This window comes from Schistocerca nitens, chromosome 9, assembly GCF_023898315.1.
Source record: "Schistocerca nitens isolate TAMUIC-IGC-003100 chromosome 9, iqSchNite1.1, whole genome shotgun sequence".
Lineage (NCBI taxonomy): Eukaryota > Metazoa > Arthropoda > Insecta > Orthoptera > Acrididae > Schistocerca > Schistocerca nitens.
In genome coordinates this window covers 465154541-465171353 of record NC_064622.1, presented here as the reverse complement: position 1 = coordinate 465171353, position 16813 = coordinate 465154541, and positions in this window count along the sequence as shown.

The following is a 16813-nucleotide window of genomic DNA, read 5'->3' as shown; positions in this document are numbered from 1 at the left end:
GGCTGGGCCCGCCCGGCGGCGGGCCGCGCTGTTGTCGCGGACGTGAGCGCCCCCTGGCGGGTGGTCGGAGGCGGCGCGGTGGACGTGTGGCTGGTTGGCAGTGCACATTGCGAGTGGCTGGCTGGCTGGCTGGCTGGCGGTCTGGCGGTCGGCGGCGGCGAGAAGAGAGAGGAGGGAGGTATGTGTTGCGGGCGCCTTTGCTGCGCTGCGTCGTTGCGTGCCTGGGCGTGCGCCTGTCGACTGTGTGTGACTGTGTTGGGCGTTGTGCCACGTACGTGTGCTCGGCCGAAGGCAGGCGTCGGAAAGAAGAGGGCGAAGGGCAGGAAAGTGGGTCGGTGTGCGTGCGTAGCCCGTGATGTGATGATGTCACGTCACGTCACGTCACGTTTTTGCGAAGCGGCTGCCGAGAGGTGTGTGGTAGCGAGCGGGAATGTGCGTTTGGTGGTTGCGGCGTGACGTGAGGGTGGGAGAATATTGGGGCGGGCGGGCCGGCCGGGCCGGCCGGCCGTTGTTGGTGGTTCCTCCTGTGGTTGTTTGTGCAGCTTTGATGGCAACGTGGAAGGACGCCGGTTTCGTGCCTTGCGTGTGGTTGTCGACGGTGACTGGTTGGGGTGTGCGCCGATGCACGTGCCATGTCGTTATTATGTTTGGGTCGTGAGTGTTGTTTTTGGCTGTGTTGTTGTGTACGGGAAGGGGGGGGGGGAGAGGAGGAGGCGGGTGGATAGTGCGTGCAGTAGTGTCGTTGCGACGGGCGCGTCGGGTGGAGCTGTGCGTAGTGGCGGAAAGGTGTAGGTTGCGGGAAGGGAGCCCGTGTCGTGTCGTGTCGTTGACGGGGTCGCGTGCGTGCGTGCGTGCGTGCGTGCGTGCGTTGTGAATCGAGTGCGGCGGGAAAGGAGCAGTGTGCCGCTGGCGTCGTGGCCGTTAGCAGAGGCTGTGCTTGTCCGTTTGTTACCTGTTGGACGCTTGGTGCGAGTTGTTTGCTTTGCTGTTGTCGTTGTCGCCCCCGTCTCGCGGGTTGTTTTTGTTTGTCGGCTGTGCTGTGTCGGTGAGCTGTTTTGCGGTGCGTGAATGTGTTGGTGCAAAAGTGGCGGCGTTATGGCTGCGACCCGCGACGAGCCGCGGGCGCGCCATTGATGATGTTCAAACACAGAGCGGCTGTGTGCAATGGGAGGCCTGCGTACGGGTAGCGGTGTTGTCGTACGTGCATCCGGCCCGGTGCGGAAAGCGCCGTTGCCGTTTGCCCCTTAGTTGCCAGCCATGTCGCGTGAGCGGCGGGTTGCCTCTGGTCGACGTGGTGCTCGGGTTTGTGGTTTTTGGTGCCCTTTGGCCGGTGGGTGGTGTTTAATTTTGTGTGTGTGTGTGTGTGTGTGTGTGTGTGTGTGTGTGTGTGGTATATCTGCCTCCTGCTCGGTCTTGCGGCGGTTTGGTCGACGTCGTCTGTAGTTTTTTTGCGGCTTGCCGACGACCGACCGACCGACCGACCGACCGACCGACACACCTTTGAAACCTACGTGTGGCGCCCGAAGGTGAACGTAACCTGACCGCGGGACCTCTCGGCGCCTTAACCTAACCTAACCTAACCTAACCTCTAACCTAAGATGTCCGGCCGTAAGGTAGGTGCGGCCACCTGACGCCTCACGTCCGAACGCTTAACCTAACTTTGACGCTTAACCTAACTTTAACCCTTAACCTAACCCACGTCCACCTAACCTAACCTAACCTAACCTAACCTAACCTAACCTAACCTAACCTAACCTAACCCAACCGAACCCAACCTCACCTTAGGGTGGTGTACACCGCGAATGTCTAAGGCATGTTATAGTCTTAGGTGGAGTCCACTATACGCAACAAGCGGCTACACGGGTGGCAGGGGTTGTGTGGCGTGGGCTGGGCGGTTCTGTTTAGGTTGGATGGCCCTTGGGCAAGTACGGAAAGGGCAACAGCCTCAACGGGCGCGGGGCAAGGTCAGGACATGCGGGGACCAAGCGGCAATCGGTATTGTAAATTGTCAACTGTCGAAGCTCTGCGTTGGTAAAGTACCGGAACGTCAAGCGCTGATAGAAAGCACCGAAGCTGCAATCGTTATAGGTACAGACGGTGCTTTAGAAAGGATAGCGTGCATGCAACCGGTGGTGGAGTGGTTCGTCGCTGTCAGTAGTAGTTTATCCTGTGTAGTGAAGTAGATAGAAGTGGTGGACGGTTCCTGTGAACTATTGTGGGTGGAGGGTACACTCAACAGCCGAGCTAGGTTAATAATTGGCTCCTTTTACCGACCTCGCGACGCAGCAGCATTAGTGGCCGAACAAGTGAGAGAAAATGTGGACATACATTTTCCTTTCCTCAGCGTGTTACAGTCTTAGGTGGAGATTTCAATGTGCCAGATGTTCAGGACGGGTGGTAGGGACAGAGCATCGAGTGACATTATATTATACTGAGTGCACTATCCGAACGAAAAATTACCGCGAGCAATTAAACAGAGAGAGAACCGACTCGTGGAGATAACATCGTGGACCTACCGATGACAAACAGACCCCGAACTTGTCGACTCTGTATGTGCAGAACAGGGACCCAGTGATCAAGAGGCCGTTGCAGCATCGCTTGAATATGGACGTTAATAGGAATATACAAAAAAAAAAAAAAAAAAAAAAAAAAAAAGGGAGGAAGGTTTATCTGTTTAGCAAGAGTAATAGAAGGCAGATTTGAGACTACCAGACAGATGAAAACGCAAATGTCTGCTCCGACACTGACAATGTTGAGTGTTTATGGAGAAAGTGCAAGGCAATCGTAAAATGCGTCTTAGACAGGTACGTGCCGAGTAAAACTGTGAGGGATGGGAAAAACCCACCGCGGTACAACAACCAAAGTTTAGGAAACTATATAGCGAAAGCAAAGAGAGCTTCACTCAAAGTTGAAACGCAGCCAAAACCTCTCAGACAAACAGACGCTAAACGATGTCCAAAGTTAGCGTAAGGAGGGCTATGCGTGAAGCGTCCGGTGAATGCGAAAGTAAAATTCCATGTACCGACGTGGCAGGAAATCAAATCCTAGGACGTTGTGGTCGTACGTTGAATCAGTAGTAAGCGGCTCGAAACGGCATATCCAGACAATCCGGGGTGATGATGGCATTGAAACAGAGGATGACACGCGTAAAGCTGTGAAATACTAAACACCTGTTTCCAAAGCTGTTTCACGGAGGACGACCGCACTGCAGTTCCTTCTCGCACAAACGAAAAAATGGCCGACATCGAAATAAGTGTCCAAGGAGGAATAGAAAAGCAACTGGAATCACTGAACAGAGGAAAGTCCACTGGACCTGACGGGATACCAATTCGATTCTACACAGAGTACGCGACAGAACCTCCTAACAGCCGTGTACCGCAAGTCTCTAGAGGAACGGAGGGTTCCAAATGATTGGAAAAGAGCACAGGTAGTCCCGGGCTTGAAGAAGGGTCGTCGAGCAGATGCGCAAAACTATAGGCCCTATATGTGTGACGTCGATCGGTTGTAGAAGTTGAGAACATGTTTTATGCTCGAGTAGCATGTCGTTTTTTGGAAACCCAGTGTCTACTATGTAGGAATCAACATGGATTCCGGAAACAGCGATCGTGTGAGACCCAACTCGCTTTATTTGTTCATGGGACCCAGAAAATATTAGATACAGGCTCCCAGGTAGATGCCATTTTGGTTGACATTCGGAAGGAGGGCGTTCGATACAGTTCCGCACTGTCGCCCGATAAACAAAGTAAGAGTCTGCAGAATGTCGGACCAACTGTGTGGCTGGACCTGAAGAGATTGTAGCAAACAGAACACAGCATGTTGTTATCAATGGAGAGACGTCTAGAGACGTTAAAGTAACCTCTGGCGTGCCACAGGGGAGTGTCATGGGACCCATAGCTCTTCACACACAATGTATATAAATGACCTAGTAGATAGTGTCGGACGTTGCATGCGTCTTTTCGCGGATGATGCTGTAGTATACAGAGAAGTTGCAGCGAAAAATGCAGGACGATCTGCAGCGGATAGGCACGTGGTGCAGGGAGTGGCAACTGTCCCTTAACATAGACAAATGTAATGTATTGCGAATAATATGGACAGAAGGAGCCTTTATTGTATGATTGATTATATGATAGCGGGACAAACACCGGTCGCAGTTACGTCTGTAAAATATCTGGGAGTATGCGTGCGGAGTGATCATATAAATAAAAAAAAAAACAAAAACAAAAAAAGTAATTGTTGGTAAGGCGGGTACCAGGTTGCGATTTATTGGGAGAATGCGTAGCAAATGTAGTCCATCAACAAAGGAGGAGGTGGCTTACAAAACACGCGTTCGTTCGACCTATACGTGAGTGTTGCCCATCAGTGTGGGATCCGTTACCAGGTCGCGTTGACGGAGGCGACGGAGACGATCCAACGTTTCGTCGCAGGGTCATTTGGTAACCGTGATAGCGTTACGGAGATGTTTAACAAACCCAAGCGGCAGACTCTGCAATAGAGGCGCTCTGCATCGCGGTGTAGCTTGCTCGCCAGGTTTCGAGATATTGCGTTTCTGGATGGGGTATCGAATATATTGCTTACCCCCTACGTATACCTCCCGAGGAGATCACGAATGGATGTGGTTAGAGAGATTCGAGCGCGCACGGAGGCGTTTTTTTTTTTTTTTTGCAGACTGTCAGTTCGTCCCGCGAACCATACGCGACTGGAACAGCAAAGGGAGGTAAATGACAGTGGCACGTGAAGTGCCCTCCGCCACACACACCGTTGGGTGGCTTGCGGAGTATATAAATGTTAGAGGCCGGCTGTCGTGTGTGCTTTTGAAGGCAGATTCGGTGCGTCTGTAGTTGCGGATGGCGGTTAGCCACCGTCGCTTAAAAGCGGCGAGGGGCGGCGGCGCCTCCCTCGGTTGGCCGGTGCCCATGTTGCGCAGGCGGCGCTCGTTTTTGTTTTGCGGCGGGCAATTTTGTGAGAAACGGGCGCGAATGTTGGCGGGCGAGGTGGCCCGACGGCCGCGGGCCGATCGGGAAACGGTGGGAGGGCGATGGGGCGGCGGAGGTGCGTTTGCACGGCCGTCATCGCCGCACGCCTCCGCTTGTGTGGCTGTGGCGGCGGCCGCGCTGGCCGGGCTGGCGCGGCGACGGTGCGCCAGTTTTGCCGAAGGTTTGGCCATTGTGGCGGGTCGTCGGCTGGGGCTGTGGGGGCGGCATTTGGGCGGGGGCGGCGATTCTCGGCGGGCCGAGCCAGGCTGTGGCGCGCGGTAGCTGCAGTTTGGCCGTGGTTTGCGGCGCTGCCGTGGCGACTGGTTGGCGACTGTGGTGTGGCCGTGTGTAGCCCCATCCTCGGTGGTTTGAATGGCGCGGGTGGTTGCGGCGCAGGTTTGGGGCTGGTCCGCACAGGCTGTCGGACGTTGGGCGGTAGCAAGCGCGGGAGGCGCGGCGCGGCGGCGCGCAGAGTGGCGGCCGCTCTCTCGGCCGTCCGCGCCCGCCCGCGACACTGGCTGGGCCTGGCGGCGCGGCGGGAAGGAAGGGTTGGAGTCCCTTAGCGATCGTAGTGTGTGTGGAAGCCTTGTGCGACTCGCCGCTATCGAGAGCTACCAAAACTCTGCGATTCACTTGCTTGTTAGCGAGTACCAAGCAATTTTGTCGTGTTCTAGGACCGACATAGAGAGCAGGCAAGATAGTGCGGACTAGCCGCACTTGTAGGATGGACAGAGTAGGGGACGACGAGGAGCCAGGGCCCCACCCGCGGGTGGCAAGCCCGCGTTCCTCTAGGCCAGAACAGACGCACAGGGCTGAGGCAGAACTCGCGAGCAGGACCACTCAGGGCGCTCGTCCGCGACACCCCGCCCCACCGGCCCCCACGCCCGAAGACTTATGCAGTGCGATGATACAAGAGAAACTTGACCAACTCCGCCGTGACCGCGACGCACGAGCAATGGAACTCGCAAGACGGCGGGATCAAGATGGCGCCACCACCAGTAACAACGCATCTTCCGACGACAGCAGAACGTCGAGTCGACCTCCGACGGAACAACACCATGCCATGGACTATCAGGACGACTCCAGCGACTCAGACGCACCATTCCAGGAAGTCCGACGCCGCCGGACAGGCACGAAGCGCAAGAAAGCCGAAGAACACACCCCCATGCAGATGAAATCACGAGCTGTACCCACCACGAACTACTATGCACCACTACAGCAACAGGACGCAGCTACGGAAGACCAACACCAGCCTCAACCTAACGCCTCAACTACTCAGGACACCGCAGCTCCACCACCGCCGAAACCGAGAATACCGCCTGTCACCATCAACTACACAGGCAAATACCTGGAACTAAACGCTCAACTAAAACAGAAGATCTGCGGACCACTCAAGGCGATCTACAAAAACAACCAGATCAAATACCACTTTGAAACGCTGGCAGACCAACGAGCAGCACTGGACTACCTCCATTCAATCAACATGCCCTATTTCACCCACCAAGCGGCAGAAGACAGGGCGCTGCAAGTGGTCCTCAAGAATATCCCAGAGGAAATTACCGAAGACGAACTCGCCGCCGAACTACGACACATGCAGTTCACGGTTACGAACGTACACCAGTTCAAAAAACGAGACCTGACCTCCAAGAAACTGATTCCACAATCGGCCTACTGCGTATCTCTGCCGCATGGACAAAAAAGCCGCACCATCTACGACATTCAATATCTGTTCCATACCAGAGTCAAGGTAGAAGACTACAAGCCACTCGACGGGCCGGCCCAGTGTAAGAAATGCCTTAAATTCAACCACACCGGCCGGTACTGTCAGATGCCGGTCAGGTGTGTACGCTGTGGCGGCCACCACCACGCAAAGGATTGTACCAAACCACGGACTGAGCCACCCATCTGCGCTAACTGTCGCCAAGAAGGCCACCCAGCGACTTGGCGAGGTTGCCCTGAATTCCAAAAGGCAATACACGCCTACCAACTGCGACCACAACCTTCCAGGGAGCCACAACAACCACCACAGCCGTCGTTTGCGGCGACACCGAAGGACTTCCCATCTCTCCGAACACCCTGGTCGGCCGCATCGTCCTTATTTCAAACACCGTCTCAGCAACAACCACCTAGCCAGAAAAACACGGCGCGTCAACGAATGCAAGACCTCCGCCAGCAACAACAGCAGCAACGATCCACGGACAACGCCCTCGGTCTGTCCGACATCATCGCCGCGCTATCTAACATGGGCTCAATCATCAACTTACTAAAAACGAAAAATGTCTTTGCCATCATAGCGGATACTGCTCGCAAATTCAATGACGCACCAGACTTGCTATCCAAACTACTCACTCTACTGGAAGGAATCATGGCCTTTTTCACTGACTAATATGGATCAAGAGCGGCATCAACGTAGAAACCTTACATTCTGCTTCTTTAACGCCAATGGAGTCGCTCCCAAGAAAGTGGAACTCACGGACTTCATCGAACGACATAAAATCGACGTGCTCCTATTATCAGAAACGCATCTGCGACCCACCCAAACCTTCAACATTCGCAACATGGTGGGATACCGCACTGACCGCCACAATCGGCGAGGTGGAGGTACCGCAATCTACCTGCGATCTTCCCTCACTCACTCCCTCGAAACCTTGCCTGACATGACGAGTCTAGAAGCCACCGCAGTCACGATCACCACAACACATGGGAAGCTCACGTTTGTTGCAGCCTACTTGAGCCCTGGCGCGGACTTCACAGACGAAGATTTCATCTCCATCTTTGATCGATATGACAGAGTCCTCCTTTGTGGGGATCTCAACGCGAAACATGTCGCCTGGAACTCGCGGCAGACGAACGCCAAAGGCACCCGCCTCTACGACCTCGAACTTCGGCTCCAAGCATTCACCCAAGGACCGGAGGACCCGACTTACCTGCCTACCGTTCGACGTCATCAACCAGATGTCCTCGACGTGGCCATGGTAAAGAACGTGAATCCCGACCTCTCACTCCAAACGATCAACGACTTGACATCCGATCACCAGCCTGTTCTCGGAACCCTGTCTGGAGCTCTTCAATCACTGCCACCGAAAACAAAAGTCTCCACTGATTGGATATCCTTCGCTAGGTGGCTGAACAACAATGTGCGCCCCACAGAGCCATTAGCCACCGCAGAGCAACTCGATGACGCCATCACTCGTCTCACTTCGAAAATCAAGAAAGCCGCCCACCAGGCCTCCACAAAGTTACTCTTCTCGACACCATATCGTGAACCACTGCCGCCAGCACTGCAAGACCTGAAATACTTAAAGAACCGAGCTCGTAAAAAATGGCAACAAACTCGCCACCCAGCGTATAAACGTGAAATGCACCGGCTCTCCAGGGAACTCACGTGGCGTTGCCAGGAATGGCGCGCTGAATTATGGGAGGACCGGATGGCGCAAATTCAACACCTATCGCGCGATGAATGGGCTTTCATCCGTAACATCAAGAAACCCAGACCACCGAAAACGGCGCTCACGGATGGAACCGACCTCATCTTTGACAACCTCCGAAAGGCCGAACTTTTTGCGGAAACTTACGAAACGCAGTCACGCCTGAATTTTGCAGAATTTCACAATGACGAAGAAGAGGACGCGCGCACTCGGGCAGAGGCAAACCACATAAGACAACACCCCAGCGGAGACCGGCCGGAACTGACGTCGCCAAGGGAAATTCGTAGCCTTCTCAGGAAGTTACACTCCACATCTGCTCCAGGACCAGATGGAATTTCGAACGATCATCTAAAACACCTCCCCCGAAAACCGCTAGTTCTACTAACGAGAATATTCAACGCATGCCTGTTGAAGGAACATTTTCCCCCTCAATGGAAACTGGCCAAGATCATACCCATCCCGAAACCGGGCAAAGACCTCCTCCAGCCTGAGCACCACAGACCAATCAGTCTCCTTTCCACGTTGGGCAAAACGTTTGAACGTGTCATCCTGGCCCGTATCAAGCCGCCCCTCTTGGAAAATGATGTCATTCGACCCGACCAATTTGCCTTTCAACCAAAACTCTCAGCCGAAATCCAGCTGCTCCGGATCTCGGAACATCTTACAAATCAAATAAACCTAAACCACTACACGGCAGCCATTTTTCTGGACGTCCAACAAGCATTTGACAAGGTGTGGCGAGCGAAGCTCCTCAGCAAACTACGGAACACCACCGACATCCCCAACTGTTATATTAAGATCATCGACAGCTTCCTGACCAACCGCCGCTTTTATGTCCAACAGGCCGATCAACACTCAGACACCAAACCTCTCTCAGACGGCATACCGCAAGGATCGGTACTCTCACCTATCCTATTCACCATCTACGTGAATGACATGCCAAAATTACCGAACATTATGCTCGCACAATTCGCCGATGATACGGCTCTTCTAACCAGTAGCCGTTCATTAGATACAGCCATCACCCGTTTACAGCACCAGATCGATATCCTTCTCCTGTGGGCAACGGACAACAAAATCAAGATCAACGCACTCAAGACGAAAGCCATACTCTTCACTCGCCGGAGACCGATTCTTCACCGTCGCCTCCAAATCAATGACCACGCCATCGATTGGTCCACCACAACAAAATACTTGGGGGTCACACTGGACCATAAACTCACATTTTCAGCCCATGTAAACGACAAAAGCCTCAAAATCATTCGCGCCATCCATGGACTTTACCCCTTCTTAGCAAGCACTGAACTGAATGTCGCGACGAAGCTCCGCATCTACCGAGCGACAATACTCCCGATGATGCTATATGGCTGCGCAACGTGGGGAATCACATCTCCCACCAACATACGCAAACTACAACGCTTGCAAAACCGGTGTCTAAGAATCATCCTCAAAGCGCCCAGGTGGTCCCGGATTAATTCCTTACACGATGAACTACAGATTTCACCTATCGATCAAGTAATCCAATTACACGTCCAGCGTCTCATCACCAAAATCGACGACTTAAGAATGTCGACAAGGCAACTCGAAGGAGTCGCGACCATCCAACCCGAACCCTGGCATAAAGTCAAGGTTCCTAGGGCCCTCACAACTCAATAAAAAGCGAAGCAAAGGTATGTAGGGCACAAAGGACCCCTGTGAGCCCAAAGTCCTACAAACGATTACAATAAAGATATACAAACCCTACCTTTCAACCTTGGAAGTCCAGCCGCCAAAGGCGGTAGCACTTCGGCGACAACACCACACACAGGAAAAAAAAAAAAAAAAAAAAAAAAAAAAAAAAAAAAACGGCGCGGCGGCTATTCTCTGCCGTGCTTGCCGCCTTGCCGCTCTCTCGCTGTTCTGTTGTTGTGTGTACGCGCGTCGTCCGTCGAAATAATGGCAGATCAGGCGGCTACGAACGAGACTGCTGCGGCACCCGCCGCCACCGGCACGACGAAGAAGGCCAAGTCTGCGGCGTCTGCGAAGAAGCCGCGCGCCAAGCCTGCGCACCCGCGCACCTCTGAGATGGTGACGGCCGCCATCAAGAGTCTGAAGGAGCGCGGCGGCTCGTCGCTGCAGGCGATCAAGAAGTACATTGCCGCGCACTACAAGCTGGACGCGGAGAAGCTGGCGCCCTTTATCAAGAAGTACCTCAAGTCGGCCGTCGTGGCTGGCGAGCTGGTGCAGACGAAGGGGAAGGGCGCGTCCGGCTCTTTCAAGCTTGCCGGCGCCGGCGGCGGGGCGGCCGAGGGCGGCAAGGCTCGTGCCGGCGGTGCGAAGAAGAAGCGCGCCGCTCCGGCCAGCAAGGAGAAGAAGGGCGGCCGCGCGGCCGGCGCAAAGAAGGCTGGTGGCGTGAAGGCGGCGACCGGTCGGAAGGCGGGCGCCGCCAAGAAGGCGTCTGCGGCGTCGGCGGCTCCCGCGGGTGCGAAGAAGGCGGCTGCGGCCAAGCCGGCCAAGGCCAAGTCGCCGTCGAAGGCGAAGAAGGCCGCCAAGGTTCCGACGAAGAAGCCGAAGGCGCCGCGCCCGAAGAAGGCGACGACGCCGTCTAAGGCGAAGGCGTCGCCCAAGAAGAAGAAGTAAAGTAGTAAAGTTAAAGAAAGGCAAGGGAAAGGGGTTGGCGCTTGACGCCGTCGTCCCCCACCGCCCTCCCCCGCGTCGTCTTAGTGGCGCGCGATGGCACGGCTGCGGCTGTCGCGCGGCCCAAAACGGCCCTTCTCAGGGCCATCAAAGGACGTCGGGAAGGCGTTGATTGTCGTGCATGCGCCGGTGTGGTTGGTTGTGTGTGTGTGACCCTTGTGGGTACTGTTTGCGTGCCGTGGTGGTTGGATTGTGGTGCCGGTGGCGGTAGGCGGCGGCGCGCGGTAGCGGAGCGGTTGTGGCCGTTTGTTGGTCTTTTTTTGTTTTTTGTGTTGTTGTTTTTTTTTTGCGGCGGCCGACGTTTGGTTGCTCATGTATGTTTCTGGAGACTCTTGTTTGTTTGTTTGTGTGTTTGCTTGCTTTGCGGATGTCGTGTCTTTTGTGTGTGTGTGTGTTGTCTCTCTGTCTCTCTTTGAAAGCGGCGGGGGGGACGTGAGACGTGGAAGTGGCCGGCGGGAATTGGGAAGGCGCGGTGGCGTTGTAGCGTAGCGTAGCGTGCGCGCGCCTCGGAGACGGCGGCGGCCAGCCACCCGTGGTGTGTGGTGACGTCGTCCGGCTGTTGTGTGTGTATCGTGAGGGATGGGATGACGTCGATTGTTGGCGAGAGCGGCTGTGGACGGGAGGGGAATTGGTTGTTGTTGTTGTTTTGCGGGGCTGGAGAGAGGCTGGGCGGCAAGACCGACAAAAGTTTTGCTCGCGACGGAGAGATGTTAGTGGCCCTGAAAAGGGCCGTTTTTGTTGGGCGGGCGCGCGTGCGCGGCGCGGTTTCTAGGCGCGCTCGCCGCGGATGCGGCGCGCGAGCTGGATGTCCTTGGGCATGATGGTGACGCGCTTGGCGTGGATTGCGCACAGGTTGGTGTCTTCGAAGAGGCCGACGAGGTAGGCCTCGCTGGCCTCCTGCAGGGCCATGACTGCGGAGCTCTGGAAGCGCAGGTCGGTCTTGAAGTCCTGGGCGATCTCGCGCACTAGGCGCTGGAACGGCAGCTTGCGGATGAGCAGCTCTGTGCTCTTCTGGTAGCGCCTGATTTCCCGCAGGGCGACGGTGCCCGGCCTGTAGCGGTGGGGCTTCTTGACGCCGCCGGTGGCGGGCGCGCTCTTCCTCGCCGCCTTGGTGGCGAGCTGTTTGCGCGGCGCCTTTCCGCCGGTGGACTTGCGGGCCGTTTGCTTTGTGCGGGCCATAGCGGTTAGCGGCGTGGAGGTGCGTGCGGTACACGAAGCGTCCGGTGCTGCCTTGACAACGGGCCCGCGCGGCCCGAGGTCCGAGGCACAAGACTGAGGGATGTACCCTCTGCAGTTTGCGAAGTACTAGCGTAGCGAAGACGCTTCTCCTTCTTACTTGAAGCTTGATGTTGAATGACGTGGCGGTTGGAATTTGTGCTTGACTTTTGTGCAATTTTTTTTTTTTTTTTTTTTTTTTTTTTTACAGGTGAAAGGATAGTTAGAGAGATAGTGGAAGAATCTGGAAAACGAATGGCCCCATTGACTGGCCGATTTTTTTTTTTTTTTTTTTTTTTTTTTTTTTTTTTTTAAATAGAAGATAGGACAGTAAAAGGGATAGTAGAAGAGGGTGGAAGACGAAAGGCCCATTGGCTGGCCGAGAATCATGATGACGTAAAAGTAGTGATAGAATAAAGGATAGGAGGAGGAATAGCGTGAGTTGATAGAAAACGAAAGGCCATTTTCCTGGCCTCTTCCTTTTGGTGGCATCTCGCGATGGCGGCGGCAGACAGTCTTGAGGTGGGGTGAGAAGAAAGAGAAAGCAGTGTGAGAGTGACAGGAAGAGGTGAAAGAGGAAAGCATGGCATGATTAGGCCAGTGGTGGGGAGGGTGTGGGGCTGATTAGGGTGGCAGTCTATACGGGGTGGTACATGACTAGGGGAGATGAATCAATGACATGAGGAATGGTAGTCTACCTGAAGTGTGGTGACTGATGAGTGCAGGTCATGGGGGGCGAAACAGAAGGTCAGGCCATCGAGTGGTGGCTAGACGATGGACGCGGGTGCCCAAGGAAAGGATTAAGGGATTGGGAGAGTGACGGGTTTTTTGGTAAAAGGAATTGGCTGCGGAGAGGATTCGGGTACGAAGGAGCGGCACCTCGGCCAGGATGTGGAGCTCTTGGGTTGGGAAGTCGAAAGGAAGGTGGAGGGCACGCCGGAGAGCCCGGTTCTGGACGGTTTGGAGTCGGCGGAGGTGGGTGGGGGCAGCATTGCCCCACACCACCACCGCGTATTCAAGGATGGGGCGGACAAGGGAGGTGTACAATCGAACAGCAAGGTGGGACGGGAGTGAGGAGGTTGGGTTGATGAGAGGGTAAAGCAGGCATAGCCGCCCCATTGCTTTACGACGCACGTCATCGATGTGGGGGCGCCAGGTGAGGCGCTGGTCCAGGGTAACACCCAGGTACTTAGCAGTACGAGTCCAGGGGACTGGTGTACCAAGGACCATCACCTGAGGGAGCCGAATGGGAATGTGGCGTCGGCAGATGATAAGGGCTTGGGTTTTGGAGGGATTAAATGCCAGACGCCAAGTCCTAGCCCAATCGGTTAGGGAATCTGTAGCCCCCTGGAGCCGCTGTTGCAGAACTGCCGCACTCCGAGAACGAGAGAAGAGTGCAGTATCATCTGCGTAGAGAGCTAAATGTACTCTCGGCGCAGAGGGCAGATCAGCTGTGAAAAGGGAGTAGAGTAGCGGTCCAAGAACACTGCCTTGCGGTACTCCTGCCCTGATGCGTCGTCGTGTGGATTTCCCGTCGGGGATCCTGACATGGAAGGTGCGACCTTCCAGATATGTGGCTATTAGCCGTACATGGGACACCGGGAAGCCGAGGGAAAATAACTTGTAGAGCAGCCCTTCGTGCCAGACCGAGTCAAACGCTCTGGACACGTCGAGGAGTACGGCCCCGAAGTACTCCCTACGTTCTATGGCGTCCAGTGCCTCTTCTACCAGGCGCAGGAGTTGGTGAGTGGTTGCATGTCCCTGCCTGAAGCCAAACTGCTCATCAGGGAGGACTCGTTCTCGGGCAATGTGGATGAGCAGTCGTTTGAGGTACAGTCTCTCGAACACCTTGGAGATGGCGGGCAAGAGGCTGATGGGGCGGTAGCTGGCAGGGGAACGAAGATCCTTCCCAGCCTTGGGTATGGCGACCACTTCAGCATGTTTCCAGACGGTGGGATATTGCCTGGTTCGGAGGATGTGGTTGAAGGTGGTCGTCAGGATGGGAATAGAAGCTGGGGGTAGCTGCTTGAGGAGGGCATTTGTCAGCTTATCAGGGCCACCAGCTTTCTTGGATTTGAGGTACCGCAATTGCAGTTCGACCTCCTCTTCATTGATAGGGGTGATTTCATCCTCGGGGTCCTGGACGGCAAGGAATCGTGGGAGGCGCGCCGTTACCAGGCGGATATGGTCGGGGTCAACGGGGTCATTGACCGGGGTGAAGTTGTGCGCGAAGACGTCAGCCAGAGCATTAGCCTTGGCGTCTGGTTCGGACACAAAGTCATTGCCGACCTGTAGTGGGGGGATCCGTTGACCTCGTCTCAGAAGGCTTTTTGTGAGCCGCCAAGCAGACGGGTCACTCAGGTCAATGGCAGAGATTTTGGTCTCCCATGCCTGATTGCGGTGGTCTTGCACCGCAGCCTTGATTTGGCGCTGTAGTCGATTAAGGAGGCGCTTGGTTGCCGGATTCCGAGTGAGCTGCCATTCTCGGGTGGTCCGGTTTTTCTCTGAGATGAGAGCAAGGATGTGGGGGGGGAGCGGACGCAGATGGTCTGGGGGCCGTGGTGGACGGTGAGGGGTCGCTGCTGTTGCAGCATCTAGGGCAATGGTGGTGAGGTGGATGAGTGTACGATCTGCGTCAGTGTGATCGGCAGCAGGGATTGTGGGTAGGGCTGCTTCGACCCGCCTCTGGTAGGACTGCCAGTCAATACCGCGGATGTTCAGGCCTTCGCTCGGCGCGGTCGGGGTTCCAACGAGATCGATGGAACAGATGACCGGCCGGTGGTCAGAGGCTAGAGCAGTGCGGGTGGCTGCAGTGATGAGGTGGGGTAGACCTTTCACCACTGCGATGTCAAGGACATCAGGGGGACGTCCTCCAGAGGGGTATATTGTGGGGTCGTGCGGGCCGATGGTGCGGGCATGATGCCGCTCAGCGACCTGGAGGAGTCGACGACCAGATGTGTTTGTTAATCTGCTGTTCCAGGCAGTGTGTTTGGCATTGAAGTCGCCGCCAACGAAGACATCGTTGCCAAGCGACAGCAATGTCCCATAGTCCGGTGTTTCAAGTAGGCCTCGTGGTGGTCTATAGAGAGCCACGAACGTGATGGGACCCCTCACCGTGTGAACAACAACGCCAGTGGCTTCCACAGTGTTGAGTGGGGGGAGGGGAATGGGGTGGTGGCGGAGGGAATTTCGTACGTACACCGCCGTGCCACCGTGGGCGGTGGGCCTGTCTGTCCTGTAGCAGGAATAGTTTGCTACACGGACAAAAACACCGGGTTTGAGGTGCGTCTCAGCGACAAGGCAAATGTCAACCCTCTCATCAAGGAGAAACTGACGAAACTCGCCCTGCTGTGGATGGAGACCGTTGGCATTCCAGATCATGGCTGTCAATCCGTGATGTCTAACAGCCATGACTGGTTGGAACGGGGGTGATGGTGGGGGGCAGGGATTGGGAGAGGGCAGAGGCGAGTTGGAGGGGGATGGTTTGAAGGAACGAGCTGAAAGCGGAGGAGATAGTTGAGGTGAAGGCCTCAACAACATTGTTGATGAGGTCACCAAATGGGGTGGGGATGGGGGAGGGGATGGGGAGAGGGAAGTGCTGAGATTGTATGGGGATGGGTGTGGGGGCAGCAGAGCTTAACGCCTGATGCCGTGAGGGGTGTGGAACAGCGGAGCATGACGCCCGCTGTGGGGAGAGGGGGGCAGTGCATGACGCCTGCTGGGAGTGGTGGAGAGGGAGTGTTGCGGGGGGAGGAGTGGTAGGGATGGAGAGGAGGGGGGGTGGGTAGGAGCCCGAAGGGGCAGGATGGGAGCGAGACGCGTGGATGGGGTACGTCCGCGACGCCGACCCGCCCAGGGCAGCAGCATAGCTAGTGCCCGGACGGGTCGCCGCCGAGGGCCCTGAAAATCGTTTGTGGGTCTGGAATGCCCGAAATGACTGGATTTTTGGGCAGCCCATGTAGCTGCCCGTATGATTCCCGCCACAGCGGGCGCAAGTGGGGGGGGCGTCTCGGGGTTTGGAGCACTCCCTGGAGGCATGACCACCGGCACACTTCACGCATCGCACTTCGCGGGTGCAGTCACTCGCGAAGTGCGCCAAGCCTTGGCAGCGAAAGCATACCAGGGTCATCCTCCTGGAGCGGGGTTTCTCCATCGTCACTTTGACGTGGTCGAGGAGGGTGAGGGTGGGGAGGAGGCGGTTCTCCGGCGTGTCTGGAGCGGAAACGAAGAAGAGTGGGGTGGGGCGGCGGGTGCGGGGGGAGATGATCCTGGAGATGACTGAGGTGGTGATGCCAAATGAATTTAGGGCCGACTTCAGGTCATCGCCAGAGTACTTCATAGGAAGCCCTCTGACGACGACCCTTAGGCGGCGGGACTTGGAGGGGTAGGAGAAGTATGGAATGTTGAGAGAGCGGAGTGTGTGAAGTACCTGGACCAGATCCTCTGGGGACTGGAGAGTAAGTCGATACTGGTCATTCTGATTTGGTTTGATGAGGTAGGGGGAGGTGGTGATGGTGTCTA